The 16,179-nt window shown below is 39.5% G+C and overlaps 1 pseudogene; it reads left to right on the forward strand.

Annotated features, from left to right (window-relative positions):
* Positions 1–7,960: 7,960 nt before the first annotated feature.
* Positions 7,961–15,953, forward strand: LOC100518173 (olfactory receptor 1L3-like; annotated as a pseudogene).
* The last annotated feature ends 226 nt before the right edge of the window (positions 15,954–16,179 follow it).

Genomic DNA, 16,179 nt, shown 5'->3' on the forward strand with positions numbered 1-16,179 from the left:
ACCAATGGGTCAATGAGGAAATCAAGAAAGAAATTAAAAAATATCTCAAGACAAATGATAATGAAGACACAACCATTAAAAGTCTATGGGACACTGCAAAAGAAATGCTCAGAGGGAAGTTCATAGCAATAGCGGCATTCCTCAAAAAAAAAAAAAAAAGAATGATCTCAAATTGAAAATTTAACACACCACCTAAATGAATTAGAAAAAGAAGAACAAGAAATCCTAAAGTCAACAGAAGGAAGAAAATCATAAAAATCAAAGAGGAAATCAATAAAATAGAGATTCAAAAAAAATAAAAAAAATCAATCAAACCAAGAGCTGGTTCTTTGAAAAGGTAAATATAACAGACAAACCCCTGGCTAGACTCACTAAGAAGAGGAGAGAAGGAACCCAAATAAACAAAATTATAAATGAAAAAGTAGAAATCACAATGGATACTGCAGAAATATGAAAAACCATAAGAGAATACTATGAACAACTATATGCTAACAAACCTGACAATCTGGAAGAAATGGACAACTTTTAGAATCTTACAGCCTGCCAAAACTGAATCAAGTAGAAACATACTAACTGAACTGAATGATCACTAGAAATGAAATTTAATACATCATAAAAACACTCCCTACAAATAAAAGCCCAGACCAGATGGCTTCACAGGTGAATTCTACCAATCATACAAAAAGGATCTGGTGCCCATCCTCCTTAAACTCTTTCAAAAGGTTGAAGAAGAAGGAATACTCCCAAAGACATTCTATGAGGCCACCATCACCCTCATTCCAAAACCAGACAAAGATACCATCAAAAAAGAAAACTATCAGCCAATATCTTTGATGAATATACACGCAAAAATGCTCAACAAAATCTTAGCCAACCAAATCCAACAACATATCAAAAAGATCATACACCATGACCAGGTAAGGATCATCCCAGGTTCACAAGGATGGTTCAACATACACAAATCAATCAACGTCATACACCACGTTAACAAAAGAAAAGTCAAAAAAATAATATGATCATCTCAATAGATGTAGAAAAAGAATTTGAGAAAGTCCAACATTCATTCATGATAAAAACTCTCACCAAAGTGAGTATAGAGGGAATATTCCTGAACATAATTAAAGCTATTTATGACAAGCCCACAGCAAATATAATACTCAATGGAGAAAAAATGAAAGTATTCTCACTCAAATCTGGACCAAGACAGGGATGCCCACTCTCACCACTGTTGTTCAACATAGTTTTGGAAGTCCTAGCCACAGCTATTAGACAAACAACAGAAAGAAAAGGCATCCAAATAGGAAGAGAAGAGATAAAAGTTTCTCTGTATAGAGATGACATGATACTATACATAGAAAACCCTAAGGACTCAACCCAAAAACTACTTGAACTGATCAACAAATTTAGCAAAGTAGCAGGATATAAGATTAACATTCAGAAATCAGTCACATTTCTGTATACTAACAATGAAATATTAGAAAAGGAGTACAAAAATACAATACCTTTTAAAGTTGCACCCCTAAAAATCAAATACCTTGGAATACACCTGGCCATGGAGGTAAAGGACTTATATGCTGAGAAGTATAAAACTTTAATCAAAGAAATTAAAGAAGATGTAAAGAAATGGAAAGATATTCAATATTCATGGATTGGAAAAATCAATATTGTAAAAATGGCCATACTACTCAAAGCAATCTACAGATTCCATGAAATCTGTATTTAATTACACAAGATATTTTTGACAGAACTAGAACAAACAATCCAAAAATGTACATGTAACCACAAAAAAAAACACCTCAGAATCGCCAAAGCAATCCTGAGAAACAAAAACAAGCAGGGGTATAACTCTCCCAGACTTCAAAAAATATCACAAAGTCACAGTCATCAAAACAGTGTGGTACTTGTATCAAAATAGATAGAGACCAATGGCACAGAATAGAGAACCCAGAAATAAACCCTGACACCTATGATCAATTAATCTTTGACAAAGGAGGCAAGAACATAAAATGGGAAAAAGAATGTCTATTCAGCAAGCATTGCTGGGAAACCTGGACAGCTGCATGCAAAGCAGTGAAATTAGGACACACCCACACACCATGGATAAAAATAAACTCAAAATGCCGGAAAGACCTAAACATAAGATAAGACACCATCAAACTCCTAGAAGAGAACATAGGCAAAACACTCTCTGACATCAACATCATGAATAGTTTCTCAGGTCAGTCTCCCAAGGCAATGAAATAAGAACAAAAATAAAGCATTTGGACTCATCAAACTGACAAGCTTTTGCACAGCAAAAGAAACCCAAAAAAAACAAAAAGACAACTTTCAGAATGGCAGAAAAGTTTCAAACAATGCAAAGGACAAGGGCTTAATCTCTAGAATATACAAGCAACTTATACAACCCAACATCAAAAAAGCCCAATGGGAAAATGGGCAAAAGACCTGAATAGACTGTTCTCCAAGGAAGATATACAGATGGGCAACAAGCACATGAAAAAATGCTCAACATCCCTGATTGTTAGATAAATGCAAATCAAAACTTCCATGAGTAACCACCTTACACCAGAATTGTCATTATTAATAAGTTCACAAATAACAAGTGCTGGAGTGGATGTGGAGAAAAGGGAACCTTCCTGCACTGTTGGTGGGAATGTAAATTGGTACAGCAACTATGGAGAACTGTATGGAGGAAACTTAGATATCTATGCATAGAACTACCATATGATCCAGCAACTCCACTCTTGGATATATATCCAGACAAAACTTTCCTTGAAAAAGACACATGCACCTGCATGTTAATTGCAGCACTATTCACAATAGCCAGGACATAGAAACAACCCAAATGTCCATCTATAGATGATTGGATTAGGGAGATGTGTTATATATACACAATGGAGTACTACTCATTCATAAAAAAAGAATGACATAATGCCATTTGTAGCAACATGGAAGGAACTAGAGACTCTCATACTGAGTGAAAGAAAAAGACAAATACCATATGATATCACTTATTGTGGAATCTATATAAAGCCCAAATTTATATAGATGTATTTTCTATTTCTTTCCACAGAATAGAAAATTATGGACTTGGAGGATAGACTTGGGGCTGCCTTGGGGGAGAGGGAGGGAGTGGGAGGGATCAGGAGTGTGGGGTTATCGGATGCAAACTACTGCTCTTGGAATGAATTTACAATGAGATACTGCTGTGTAACATTGAGAACTATGTCTAGATACTTACATTGCAGCAGAACATAGGATGGGGAAAAAATGGATACATGTAAGTGTACCTTGGTCACCATGATGTACATCAGAAAAAATAAATAAATAAATAAATAAAATTAAAAATTAAAAAAAGCATGCCCAAATTCCATGCTTCAAAGCCCTCTGTTCTCAGCATATACCCTGATAATGGTTTTCTATAGCAGAGCTAGGGAAGTCAATTAATATAGAGGGATTTCCCAGCCACAAAAAATGGATATTAGCAACATGAATGTTGCCTTTTGCACTGTGTTAAAGTCCTTGTGAATCAAGCTCACCTTCCTTGAAAACACAGCAAAAAGAGTATTCATCTAGTAATAGGAAAGACAATGGAATCCAAGTCACAGAATGAAAAGTCCTTTGGTCACGTATCTTGGAGAACTCCCAAGTCTAATTCAAAGTTTTGCTGATTTTGACCAGAGATGTTTGTTAGCAATTATAACTTCAACCATTGTACCCTGTATGGATTCCAAAGAAAATAAAGCAAAAATTCAGGACTGAAAAAAAAAAAAACAACTACAGGTTTACTGCAGCATAATTCACAATATCCAAGAAACAACCTGAGTGTCTGTTGACAAATGAATGGACAAAGAAAATGTGGTGTATATATATACAATGGAATATGATTCAGCCATTAAAAAGGAAATCTTGCAATTTTTAACAGCATGGATGGACCTTGAGGACATTAGGCTAAGTGAAGTAAGTCAGACAGGAGGTCCTGACATGGCACAGCCAAAACAAATCTGACTAGCATATATGAAGATGTAGGTTCAATCCCTGACCTTGCTCAGTGGTTTAAGGATCCTTCATTGCTGTAAGCTGTGGTATAGTTCACAGACATGGCTCAGACCTGCTGTTGCTACGGCTGTTTTGTAGGCCAGTAGCTACAGCTCCAATTCAGCCCCTAGCCTGGGAACCTCTACATGCAGCAGGTGTGACCCTAAAAAGAAAAAAAAGAAAGAAAGAATAAGTGAGACATCAAAAGACAAGTACTGTGTGATATCACTTGTGTGTGGAATCTAAAAAAATACATCTCATAGAATCAGAGAGTAGATTGGTGGTTTCCAGGTGTGGGGAGGTGGTTAACAAAATGGGAAGCTGTTGATCACAGAGTACAAGTCTCCAGTTGTAAGATGAATTAGTTCTGGAGATCTAAAGTACATCATAGTGGGTGACCAGAATTTATAGCTTCGTGAAGTACTGACATTTTTTATCAATATATAATGTCCTTCTTTATCTCATGTAACCATTTTTTTACTTTAAGTTTATATTTTTTTCTGATAATTAGCATAGCCACCTCAGCTTTCTTTTACTTACTCTTTTCACAGAATATATTTTTCCAACCTTTCACTTTTATTTGTGACTCTGATTCTAAATTGAGTCACCTGTAGACAGTTTATGGTCAGATCATGGTTGCTTGTTTTTAAAAACCCATTCTGCCAACTTCTGCCTTTTATTGAATAGCTTAATTCACTTACATTTAAAGTAAGCACAACTAAGGAAGGACTTCTACCATTTTATTACTTGATTTCTATGTCTTTCATCTTTTTTTGTTTAATTGCTCATTACTTCCTTCTTTTGCGTCTAATTTATTTTTTCTCATATGCTGTCTTGATTCTTCTCTTATTTTCTTTATGTATAATATATATGCTATTTACATATATTAGCAATAGACAAATAGATAGATATGGTTTTATTGATAAAATAGCTGGACCATGGGCAATAGAGCACATAGTATCTGAAATAAGGCCTGGATTTGAATCAGGGCACCAAAGAGCTTTCAAGATTAATCTGACAAGAAAGAAATAAGGCTAAATTTTAGCTGCCTAAGTCATTTGAGAGCTGTTTCTTAACAAAATACTAAATTTTGTCAAAGCAAAAGTGAGAGGCCTTTTAGTGCAGTGATTCAACAATGTGGTTTGGCTTCAAACAGTCCTTGGTTCAAGTTTTATTTTGCTACTTGCCTTACTTTTTGAAGACACATAAAAGGGAGACAATAAGGACACATATTCTGAGTCTGTTGTGTGCTTCATGTGAGAAAGGCTTACAAATTACTGAGTACATAAATATTAGTTGCCTTCAAATGAAAGATCATATAACAATGAACATGATTTTTGTTAAATAGAAATTCATATATAAGACTAAGACAGCAAAGAGGGATATTTCATTCTAGTCAGGTCATCAAGAAATGCTTCCCATAGGAGGCTGAATTTCAGCCTGGAGGAGCAGGTGAGTGGATAAATAGAAGGAAGTGAGGTGGTTGAACTGTAAGATGTGATCATAAATCTTGGGAATTCCCAACATGACACAGTCAAAACAAATCTGACTAGGAACCATGAGGTTTTGGGTTCCATCCCTGGTCTCAGTCAGTGGGTTAAGATCTGGCATTGCCATGAGCTGTGATGTAGGTTGCAGATGCAGCTTGCATACAGCATTGCTGTGGCTGTGGTGTAGGCCAGCTAAAACTCTGATTAGACCCCTAACCCAGGAACCTCCACATGCCACAGGTGCTGTCCTAAAAAGACAAAAGATGAAAAAAATCAATAAGTGACAGGTACGAGCAATATATATTTGGCAGGGAATGTCAGCGCCCTGATGTGTGGGTGCTGTGTGCTTTCATCCATTATAAAGAGTGAAATAAGACTACTGACATTGGAATGGATTAGCAATGACATCCTGCTGTGTAACCCCTGGAACTATGTCTGGTTACTTATGATGGAGCATGATAATGTGATAAAAAGAAATGTATACATGTATGTGTAGCTGGGTCACCATGCTGTACAGTAAAAAGTTGATAGAACACTGTACACCAGCTATAATGGAAAAAATAAAAATCATTTATATATATATATCATTTTATTTCATATATATATATATGAAACTTCTGAAGCCAGTGGCATTCCCCAGGGGTGATGGCAGGGAATGGTAAGCAAATATCTGAGCTGTAGGCTTGGGATGTGGCTAATAAAGGAAGGGTGACCTAAGGTTAGGTTCCAAGGTTATGATCCTCCCTTTTGTTAGAGGACAGAGGCATAAAAGCACAGCTACTAAACTAGCAGTTGTATCTGAACTTGACAGCAATGGGGCAGAAGATAATTAACATGTTGAAGGAGGGGGGAACTCTGGGTGTATCTGTCCTTTGGAGAAATGGAGAGATTCAGGGGAGGCCAAGTGGAATAAGTGGAAGTTTTATAGGTTCAAGGGGGAAATTGGACCCAGATATCCCTGCCTGGTACTCGATCCTCAGTGTTCCATGAGACATCTCCCTGGTAAGTCCTCACAGCAGTTGGAAGAGCCAGGTCCAGAACATTATTGTCCCTCTTGGACACCTACATCAGGTGAGGCAGAAGATGCACTACACCCAGAAGTTTGAAGAAAGGGATGTGGGGCCACCTGGAAAGAAGACTTGTAGTTCCTCTGGATCCACGAAGACAGTCCTGCACATAGATAATGGATGTTTGTTTGCATACTCTCCCCTCCACCAAACACAAGGGACTTAGTAGTAGATGATGCTCCCAGGAGGAAAGCAGGAGCTGTGCATATCTACACCTGGCAAAGGACCTAAGAACCAAGGAAGGGAGCATCAGTTTTGAGAAGCACAAGGAGATTATCTGCAGTCAGTCAGGTGCCTTAGGCTTTATGCTGTCTCTTGGCTCAATTTTGTCCTCTTTTTTGACTAATCATTACATGGAGCATAAAGGAGGGAAAAAAGGAATAAATACATGAATCAGAATTTCCATGTTCTTCCCAGGTAAGAAATAAACTTTGAGAATGAATACCTGATGAGAAGGTGTGAATCTCTGATCTCAGAGAATTGGTCATCACTGGACACTAAATGAGACTTAACTTATGTCCATGCCAAAGGTCGAGGTTTTCAATCTATACTCCAAAGGTGAATCTTCCTTTACCTTTTGCTTTTGAGTCACCCTCCTCTAAACTCAGGATGTGTATTATCAGCCAATGAATAGGAAGGTTGGGGAGAGAATTTTCTCACCCAAGTCCACTTCCTCTTTCTCAGTTTCCAGGCCTGAGATCAGGTCTGAGCTGCAGTTGTGACCTATGCCACAGCTTCAGCAATTCAGGATCCTTAATCTACTGCACCAGGCCAGGGATTAAACCTTCATCCCAGTGCTCCAGAGAGGCCTGCTGATCCTGTTATGCCACAGTGGGAATGCCCACATTCAACTCAATGCTTTTTAAATGGCTTTCTTGCTTCCTTTATAAATGATGTGGAAAGAAGCATCTTGATTTTAAAAGATGAGTACTCATCAGCCACAAGTTAGGTAATTTATCTTATGATAATATAGATGTGGGCTAGTCACTGATAATCCTTAATCAGAGACACACCTAAACCTGCTTGGCAGACTGCCTCTGTGGTTCCTGTGATCATCAGCCATGGAGTAGTAAAGAGAAAAAGGAGATGAAACTCTCAACCCTCTTCTCCCCCTCTCTTCCTCTCTTGCTTTCTCTCTCTCAGTAATGCTGCCCCATATACATTTCCTGAACATCACTATCTCAAAGATTTTAAAAGAAAGGACAACTTTGGCTATGATTTTTTCCATATTCAGGAGGAAAACTATTGCAGTAGAAACTATTAATACCTATTCAGTGTAAGGACAAGTTGGAAAAAATCCATGTCCTCCATAATGTAAGAACCATCAATTGACAGTATAATTTATCTGTAGGTACATACACATCCATGGGAATGTCCAACCTCACAAGATTCTGAATTCATCCTCTTGGGACTCTCCTCTTCCCCAGAGGACAAAAAACACTCTTTCTCCTCTTTCTTATCATGTACCTGGTCACCTTGATGGGAAATCTGCTCTTCATCTTGGCTATCTGTTATGATCCTCAACTCCAAAATCCCATGTATTTCTTTTTTTTTTTAATTTTATTTTCCCACTGTACAGGAAGGGGGTCAGGTTATCCTTACATGTATACATTACAATTACAGTTTTTCCCCCACCATTTCTTCTGTTGCAACATGAGTATCTAGACATAGTTCTCAATGCTATTCAGCGGGATCTCCTTGTAAATCTATTCTAGGTTGTGTCTGATAAGCCCAAGCTCCCGATCCCTCCCACTCCCTCCCCCTCCCATCAGGCAGCCACAAGTCTCTTCTCCAAGTCCATGATTTTCTCTTCTGAGGAGATGTTCATTTGTGCTGGATATTAGATTCCAGTTATAAGTGGTATCATATGGTATTTGTCTTTGTCTTTCTGGCTCATTTCACTCAGGATGAGATTCTCTAGTTCCATCCATGTTGCTGCAAATGGCATGATGTCATCCTTTTTTATGGCTGAGTAGTATTCCATTGTGGATATATACCACATCTTCCGAATCCAATCCTCTGTCGATGGACATTTGGCTTGTTTCCATGTCCTGGCTATTGTGAATAGTGCTGCAATGAACATGCGGGTGCATGTGTCTCTTTTAAGTAGAGCTTTGTCCGGATAGATGCCCAAGAGTGGGATTGCAGGGTCATATGGAAGTTCTATGTATAGATTTCTAAGGTATCTCCAAACTGTTCTCCATAGTGGCTGTACCAGTTTACATTCCCAACAGCAGTGCAGGAGGGTTCCCTTTTCTCCACAGCCCCTCCAGCACTTGTTCTTTGTGGATTTATTAATGAGGGCCATTCTGACTGGTGTGAGGTGGTATCTCATGGTAGTTTTGATTTGCATTTCTCTTATAATCAGCGATGTTGAGCATTTTTTCATGTGTCTGCTGGCCATCTGTGTATCTTCTTTGGAGAAATGTCTATTCAGGTCTTTTGCCCATTTTTCCATTGATTGATTGGTTTTTTTGCTGTTGAGTTGTATAATTGCTTATATATTCTAGAGATTAAGCCCTTGTAAGTTGCATCATTTGAAACTATTTTCTCCCATTCTGTAAGTTGTCTTTTTGTTTTCTTTTTGGTTTCCTTTGTTGTGCAAAAGCTTTTCAGTTTGATGAGGTCCCATGGGTTTATTTTTGCTCTAATTTCTATTGCTTTGAGAGACTGACCTGAGAAAATATTCATGATGTTGATGTCAGAGAGTGTTTTGCCTATGTTTTCTTCTAGGAGTTTGATGGTGTCCTGTCGTATATTTAAGTCTTTCAGCCATTTGGAGTTTATTTTTGTGCATGGTGTGAGGGTGTGTTCTAGTCTCATTGCTTTGCATGCAGCTGTCCAGGTTTCCCAGCAATGCTTGCTGAATAGACTTTCCTTTTCCCATTTTATGTTCTTGCCTCCCTTGTCAAAGATTAATTGATCATAGGTGTCAGGGTTAATTTCCGGATTCTCTATTCTGTTCCATTGGTCTGTCTGTCTGTTTTGATACCAGTACCACACTGTTTTGATGACTGTGGCTTTGTAGTATTTCTTGAAGTCTGGGAGAGTTATGCCTCCTGCTTGGTTTTTGTTTCTCAGGATTGCTTTGGTGATTCTGGGTCTTTTGTTGTTCCATATAAATGTTTGGATTGTTTGTTCTAGTTCTGTGAAAAATGTCCTGGGTAATTTGATAGGGATTGCATTGAATCTGTAGATTGCTTTGGGTAGGATGGCCATTTTCACAATATTGATTTTTCCAATCCAGGAACATGGAATATCTTTCCATTTCTTTACATCTTCTTTGATTTCTTTGATTAAGGTTTTATAGTTCTCAGCATATAGGTCCTTTACCTCTTTGGTCAGGTGTATTCCGAGGTATTTGATTTTGTGTGGTACAATTTTAAAAGGTATTGTATTTTTGTATTCCTTTTCTAATGTTTCATTGCTGGTATACAGAAATGCAACTGACTTCTGAATGTTAATCTTATATCCTGCCACTTTGCTGAATTTATTAATCAGTTCAAGGAGTTTTGGGGTTGAGTCCTTAGGGTTTTCTAGGTATAGTATCATATCATCTGCATACAGTGACAGTTTGATCTCTTCTCTTCCTATATGGATGCCTTTGATTTCTTTTGTTTGTCTAATTGCTGTGGCTAAGACTTCCAAAACGATGTTGAAGAGCAGTGGTGAGAGTGGGCATCCCTGTCTTGTTCCAGATTTGAGTGAGAAGGCTTTCAGTTTTTCCCCATTGAGGATTATATTTGCTGTGGGTTTATCATAAATGGCTTTGATTATATTCAGGAATGTTCCCTCTATACCCACTTTGGCGAGGGTCTTGATCATGAATGGATGTTGAACTTTGTCAAATGCTTTTTCTGCGTCTATTGAGATGATCATATGATTTTTGACTTTTTTTTTGTTAATGTGGTGTATGATGCTGATTGATTTGTGTATGTTGAACCATCCTTGTGAACCTGGGATGATCCTTACCTGGTCATGGTCTATAATTTTTTTGATATGTTGTTGGATTCGGTTGGCTAAGATTTTGTTGAGAATTTTTGCATCTATATTCATCAATGATATTGGGCGATAGTTTTCTTTTTTGGTGGTATCTCTGCCTGGTTTTGGAATGAGGGTGATGGTGGCCTCATAGAATGTCTTTGGGAGTATTCCTTCTTCTTCAACCTTTTGAAAGAGTTTAAGGAGGATGGGCACCAATTCCTCTTTATATGTTTGATAAAATTCACCTGTGAAGCCATCTGCTCCTGGGCTTTTATTTGTAGGGAGTGATTTTATGACCTCTTCAATTTCATTTCTAGTGATGGGTCTGTTCAGTTGGTCTGTTTCTGTTGATTCAGTTTTGGCAGGCTGTAAGATTCTAGAAAATTGTCCATTTCTTCCAGATGGTCAAACTTATTGCCATATAGTTGTTCATAGTATTCTCTTATGGTTTTTTGTATTTCTGCTGTATCCGTTGTGATTTCTCCTTTTTCATTTCTAATTTTGGTGATTTGGGTTCTTTCTCTCCTCTTTTTAGTGAGTCTGGCCAGGGGTTTATCAATTTTGTTCACCTTTTCAAAGAACCAGCTCTTGGTTTTATTAATTTTCTCTATTGTTTTTTGAGTCTCTATTTAATTGATTTCTTCTTTGATCTTTATAATTTCCTTCCTTCTGCTGACTTTAGGACTTTTTTGTTCTTCTTTTTCTAATTCATTTAGGTGGAGGGTTAAGTTGTCAATTTGGGATCTTCCTTCTTTTTTGAGAAAGGCCTGTATTGCTATAAATTTCCCTCTGAGCACTGCTTTCGCAGCATCCCATAGATTTTGAGAGGTTGTGTCTTCATTATCATTTGTTTCAAGGTAGTTTTTAATTTCCTTCTTGATTTCCTCATTGACCCATTGGTTTTTTAGTAGCATGTTGTTTAGTCTCCATGGAGTAGGTTTTTTCTCTTTGCTTTTCCCGTGGTTGATTTCTAATTTCATGGCATTGTGGTCAGAGAAGATACTTGAGATAATTTCTATGCTCCTAAATTTATTGAGATTCGCTTTATGTCCCAATATGTGGTCGATTCTTGAGAATGTTCCATGAGCATTTGAGAAGAATGTGTATTCTGCTTTTTTTGGATGTAGTATCCTGAAGATATCAATGAAGTCTAACTTTTCTATTGTTTCCTTTAGGATCTCTGTTGCTTTATTGGTTTTCTGTCCATTGATGTGAGGGGGGTATTTAGGTCTCCTACTATGATTGTATTCCCATCAATTTCTCCTTTTATATCTGTTAATATTTGTTGTATGTATCTGGGTGCTCCTATGTTTGGGGCATATATGTTGATGATAGTAACATCCTCTCCTTGGATGGATCCCTTAATCATTAAATAGTGTCCTTCTTTGTCTTTCTTTATGTCTTTTGTTTTAAAGTCTATTTTGTTTGATATGAGCGTTGCGACTCCTGCTTTTCTGTCATGTCTATTGGCATGAAATACTTTTCCCCAGCCTTTCACTTTCAATCTATATGTATCTTTTGTCCTAAGGTGAGTTTCTTGTAGGCAGCGTATTGAAGGTTTTTGCCTTTTTATCCACTCAGCCATTCTGTGTCTTTTGATTGGGGCATTCAATCCATTGACATTTAAGGTGATAAGTGATAGATGATTATTTATTGCCATTTGATCCTCGTGTTCCAGTTGATTCTATGGTTCTCCATTCTTCTTTTTTTTTTTTTTTTTTTTTTTTGGTTGGATGGTCTCCTGTTATTATCTGCTTTAGTGTATTTTTTTTTCATTTTTTGCAAATGCAATATTTGGTTTTGGCTTGTGGTTGTCCTGTTTTTTAAGTATGCTAACCCCTTCCCATAATTGTGTGTTTTAGCCTGATGGTCCTGTAAGTTCAAACACTTCATTATTATATTAAAATTAAGAAGAGACACATACATACAAACAAAAAGGATTATTTACCTCCTAACATCACTTACCCACAATTTATGGTTTTGATGACTCTTTTATTTTTTTCTTTTTAATTTTATTTTGTTTGAAGCATGTTCATGATTAAATCTGTATGCTGGCTTATTTGAGTGACTGCTCTCTGATTGCGGTTTCCTCAGTCCTAGTTCTTCCTCTTCTTCTTCTTCTTTTTTTTTTCTTTTCTTTTTTCTTCCCTTTCCTTCCTTTCTTTTTGGTTTAGAGAAGCCCTTTCAATATTTCCTTTAACCTGGGTTTTGTGTTGCTGTATTCTTTAAGTTTTTGTTTGTTGGGAAAAATTTTTATTTCCCCTTCTATTTTAAATGATATTCTTGCTGGATAGAGTATTCTAGGTTGCATATTTTTTCCTTTTAGCACTTTAAATATCTCTTGCCATTCCCTCCTGGCCTGTAGTGTTTCTGTAGAGAAATCAGCTGATATTCTTATGGGGGTTCCCTTGTAGGTAACATTCTGTTTTTCTCTTGCTGCCTTGAGGATCCTCTCTTTATCACTAACTTTTGCCATTTTTATTCTGATGTGTCTTGGTGTGGGTCTGTTTGGGTTCAGTTTGTTTGGGGCCCTCTGTGCTTCTTGTATCTTGAATCCAGTATCCTTTATATTTGGGAAGTTTCCAGCAATAATTTCTTCAAATATATTTTCCATCCCCTTATCTTTTTCTACTCCTTCTGGAATTCCTATTATGCGTAGATTGGCCCGCTTTATATTATCCCATAGGTCTCTTATATTGCTTTCCAGTTTTTTGATTCGGTTTTCTGTCTGTTGACCAGATTGAGTGATTTCCATTATTCTATCTTCCATATCACTGATTCGTTCTTCTGCATTATTCATTCTGGTTTTTACAGCCCCTAGTTCAGTTTGCATCTCTGCAAATGAATGTTCTAGTTTTTCTTGGCTCCTCCTTATATTTTCTAGCTCCTTTCTGAGGGTATCTGCATTACTGTTCATATCTTCTCTTAATTCCTTCAGTATTTTCAGTATTTCTCTTTTGAATTCCAGGTCTGTCTGACTGCAGAGATGTGTTTCATTGTTGACTGTTTTAGGTGAATTCTCCTGTTGGTTTGACTGGGGGTGGTTTCTCAGCTTCTTCATCTTGCTTGTTGTCTTCTTTCTCCTGAGGGAGTTGTACTCTCAGGTAGTGTTATCAGGTAGTGTTTGCCTTGTCACTGCCGTGGAATATTTTCTGAGGGCTGGCGTTGTTGGTCAATCTTTTTTGAGGCTGTGTGGCTTTTCTGGAGTGTTGATGGGACTAACAGTTTTTCTCTGAAGCAAAGGAGGACTTCCCGAGGGCAGACAGGACTGGGAGGTCCACCCCACGATGGTAGCAGATTTCACTTGGTTCTCAGCACCCCCTGGGGTCTTGGGCGGGTAGCAGGGCCCTTGAAGACTCAAGAGGCTCCTCCCCAGGGCAGCCTGATTCAGAAAGACCGTCTGAGATCTTTTCCCAACTTGGCCAGGCTTGTTGCAGCTTTTCTGGGCTGCAGGGGGTCCTGCCTGGAGCTGGCAGTCCTATGCAGCTGGTCCACTAGGTCTTAGCACCCCCTGGGGTCTTGGGCAGGTAGCAAGGCCCTTGGAGACCCAAGAGGCTCCTCCCCGGGGGAGCCCGTCTCAGAAAAACCGTTGGAGAATTAGGCCGGTCTATTCACGGCCTGGCTAGGCTTGTTCTAGCTTTTCTGGGCTACAGGCCTTTTCTCGGGGGCTGGTGGTGTTTGGTGCTGCTCTGTGGAAGTGTCGCCCCTCCAAAGGGCAAGCAGGCCTGTGCAGGGAGAGCCCCTGCGGTGGTAGGCTTCAGGCAATTGTTGAGGCCAGCCCTCCTGGATGGCAGGCAGCCCCAGGTTCCGCAAGAGCATAGGGGGTGGCGGGGGTGGGGGGAGGGAATGCACTGGGAAGCACAGCTTTCTGCTGGCTAGCGGGCCTGTAAGCTTGCTGTGGCGTGGGGGGTATTCTATGGGAACCCACCCCTTCTTCTCTCCCCTCCCCAGCACGGGCGCAGACCAGGCTCTTCTCCCAGGTTCCCTCTGAGGCGGCTTTCCACTTCCCAGCCCCTAGAGTATTGCTCCCTTCCTCTGCGACAGCTTTGTTTTCTAGTCTCCCAGGCAGTCTCTGCCCTGTCAAATGGTTTAGAGACCTCCCAAGCAGTTTCCGCTCTTCCCCACCCCCCTAGCCCGGGGACTAACCTCTGGAGCCAAGGATTCGGTGCCCAGCCCCCACCCAGGCGTCTCAATTTTTGGTGACTGTGCCCGTAGTTCAGATGGTCCGTTGGGTTCTTGATCCGTTTTTCCGTACTCTGACTTACTGCTACACTCTTCTCTGCATCTGGGGATTCCTCCAGTTCATTTGATCTTTCGCCCGGTAGGAGACTTTCTAGGGTGCAGGATCCCTTTCTCCTCCGCAGTTCCCTTTTGGGAGCGCCCGTCCCACTGGGATTCACCTTCTCTCACTCTCCTCTTTTCTCCCGTTCTGCCCAGTAATGTCACGAACTTCTTGCCGTTATTGGAGTTTAGGTTCCTCTGCCAGCGATTGGTTGCTGTTCTGTGCGAGTCATTTCTTCTGTAGATGTGCTTTTTTTGTTGTGTTTGTGGGAGAGGGCGAGCGTTTCTCCCTACTCCTCCGCCATCTTGTCCTCCTCTCCATGTATTTCTTCCTAAGCTATTTGCTACACCACAGTTATAGTCCCCAAGATGTTGGTGAACTTCTTATCAGAGACAAAGACCATTTCCTACAATGAATGCCTTGCACAGATGTATTTCTTCCTGGCCTTTGGAAACATGGACAGTTACCTCCTGGCATCTATGACCATTGACCGCTATGTAGCCATTTGTAACCCTTTCCACTATGTCACTGTTATGAACCACAGATGCTGTGTGCTGCTACTGGCCACCTTCACAGCTTTATCCTACCTTCACTCCCTCCTACATGTCCTCCTGGTGAATCAGCTCACCTTCTGTGCATCAAATGTTATCCATCACTTCTTCTGTGATGTGAACCCCATTCTGAAGCTGGCCTGCTCTTCAATGTCTGACAATGGAGTTGTTGCCATGACAGAAGGACTGGCCTCTGTGATGGCCCTGTTTGGCTGCATTGTCATCTCTTACCTGAGAATCCTCATTGCTGTCCTCATAATCCCCTCAGATGCTGGAAAACACAAACCTTCTCCACTGCAGCTCCCATCTCACTGTGGTGACTCTGTTTCATGGGAGTATAATTTTTGTCTATTTCCAGCCATTTTCCAGCTACTCTGTCAAGGACTGAATAGCAAGAGTCATCTACACTGTACTGACATCAATGTTGGTCAGTTTAAGAAATACAGACATGAAACGGGGCTTGGAGAATCTAATAAGCAGGATTAAGTCTCATATAGATAGGCTTTCTACAGCAAAAGCCAAAAAAATTTGTGGGCCCTGATTACAAGGTGTAGGGGTGGGGGTGGGGTGTGTGCACACATGCACACTCCTGCACACACAGCCTCTGAGTCAAGTCTTCCATGGAGAAATATTCTTTCATCAAATGGACCTCAATTTTGTCATTTTCCACCCCATGGTCTCTGTCACATCACAGTTGTACAGTTTTATCCATGTCTTGGTTTATACGCTACAATGCTACTTGCTCCATAGCACCTCTCCTTTCTAGA

Source organism: Sus scrofa, chromosome 1 (genome assembly GCF_054392235.1).
Source record: "Sus scrofa isolate SSC_HxYL_T2T_F1_AM1 chromosome 1, Sscrofa_HxYL_maternal_Yorkshire_Landrace_v2.0, whole genome shotgun sequence".
NCBI classification, from domain to species: domain Eukaryota; kingdom Metazoa; phylum Chordata; class Mammalia; order Artiodactyla; family Suidae; genus Sus; species Sus scrofa.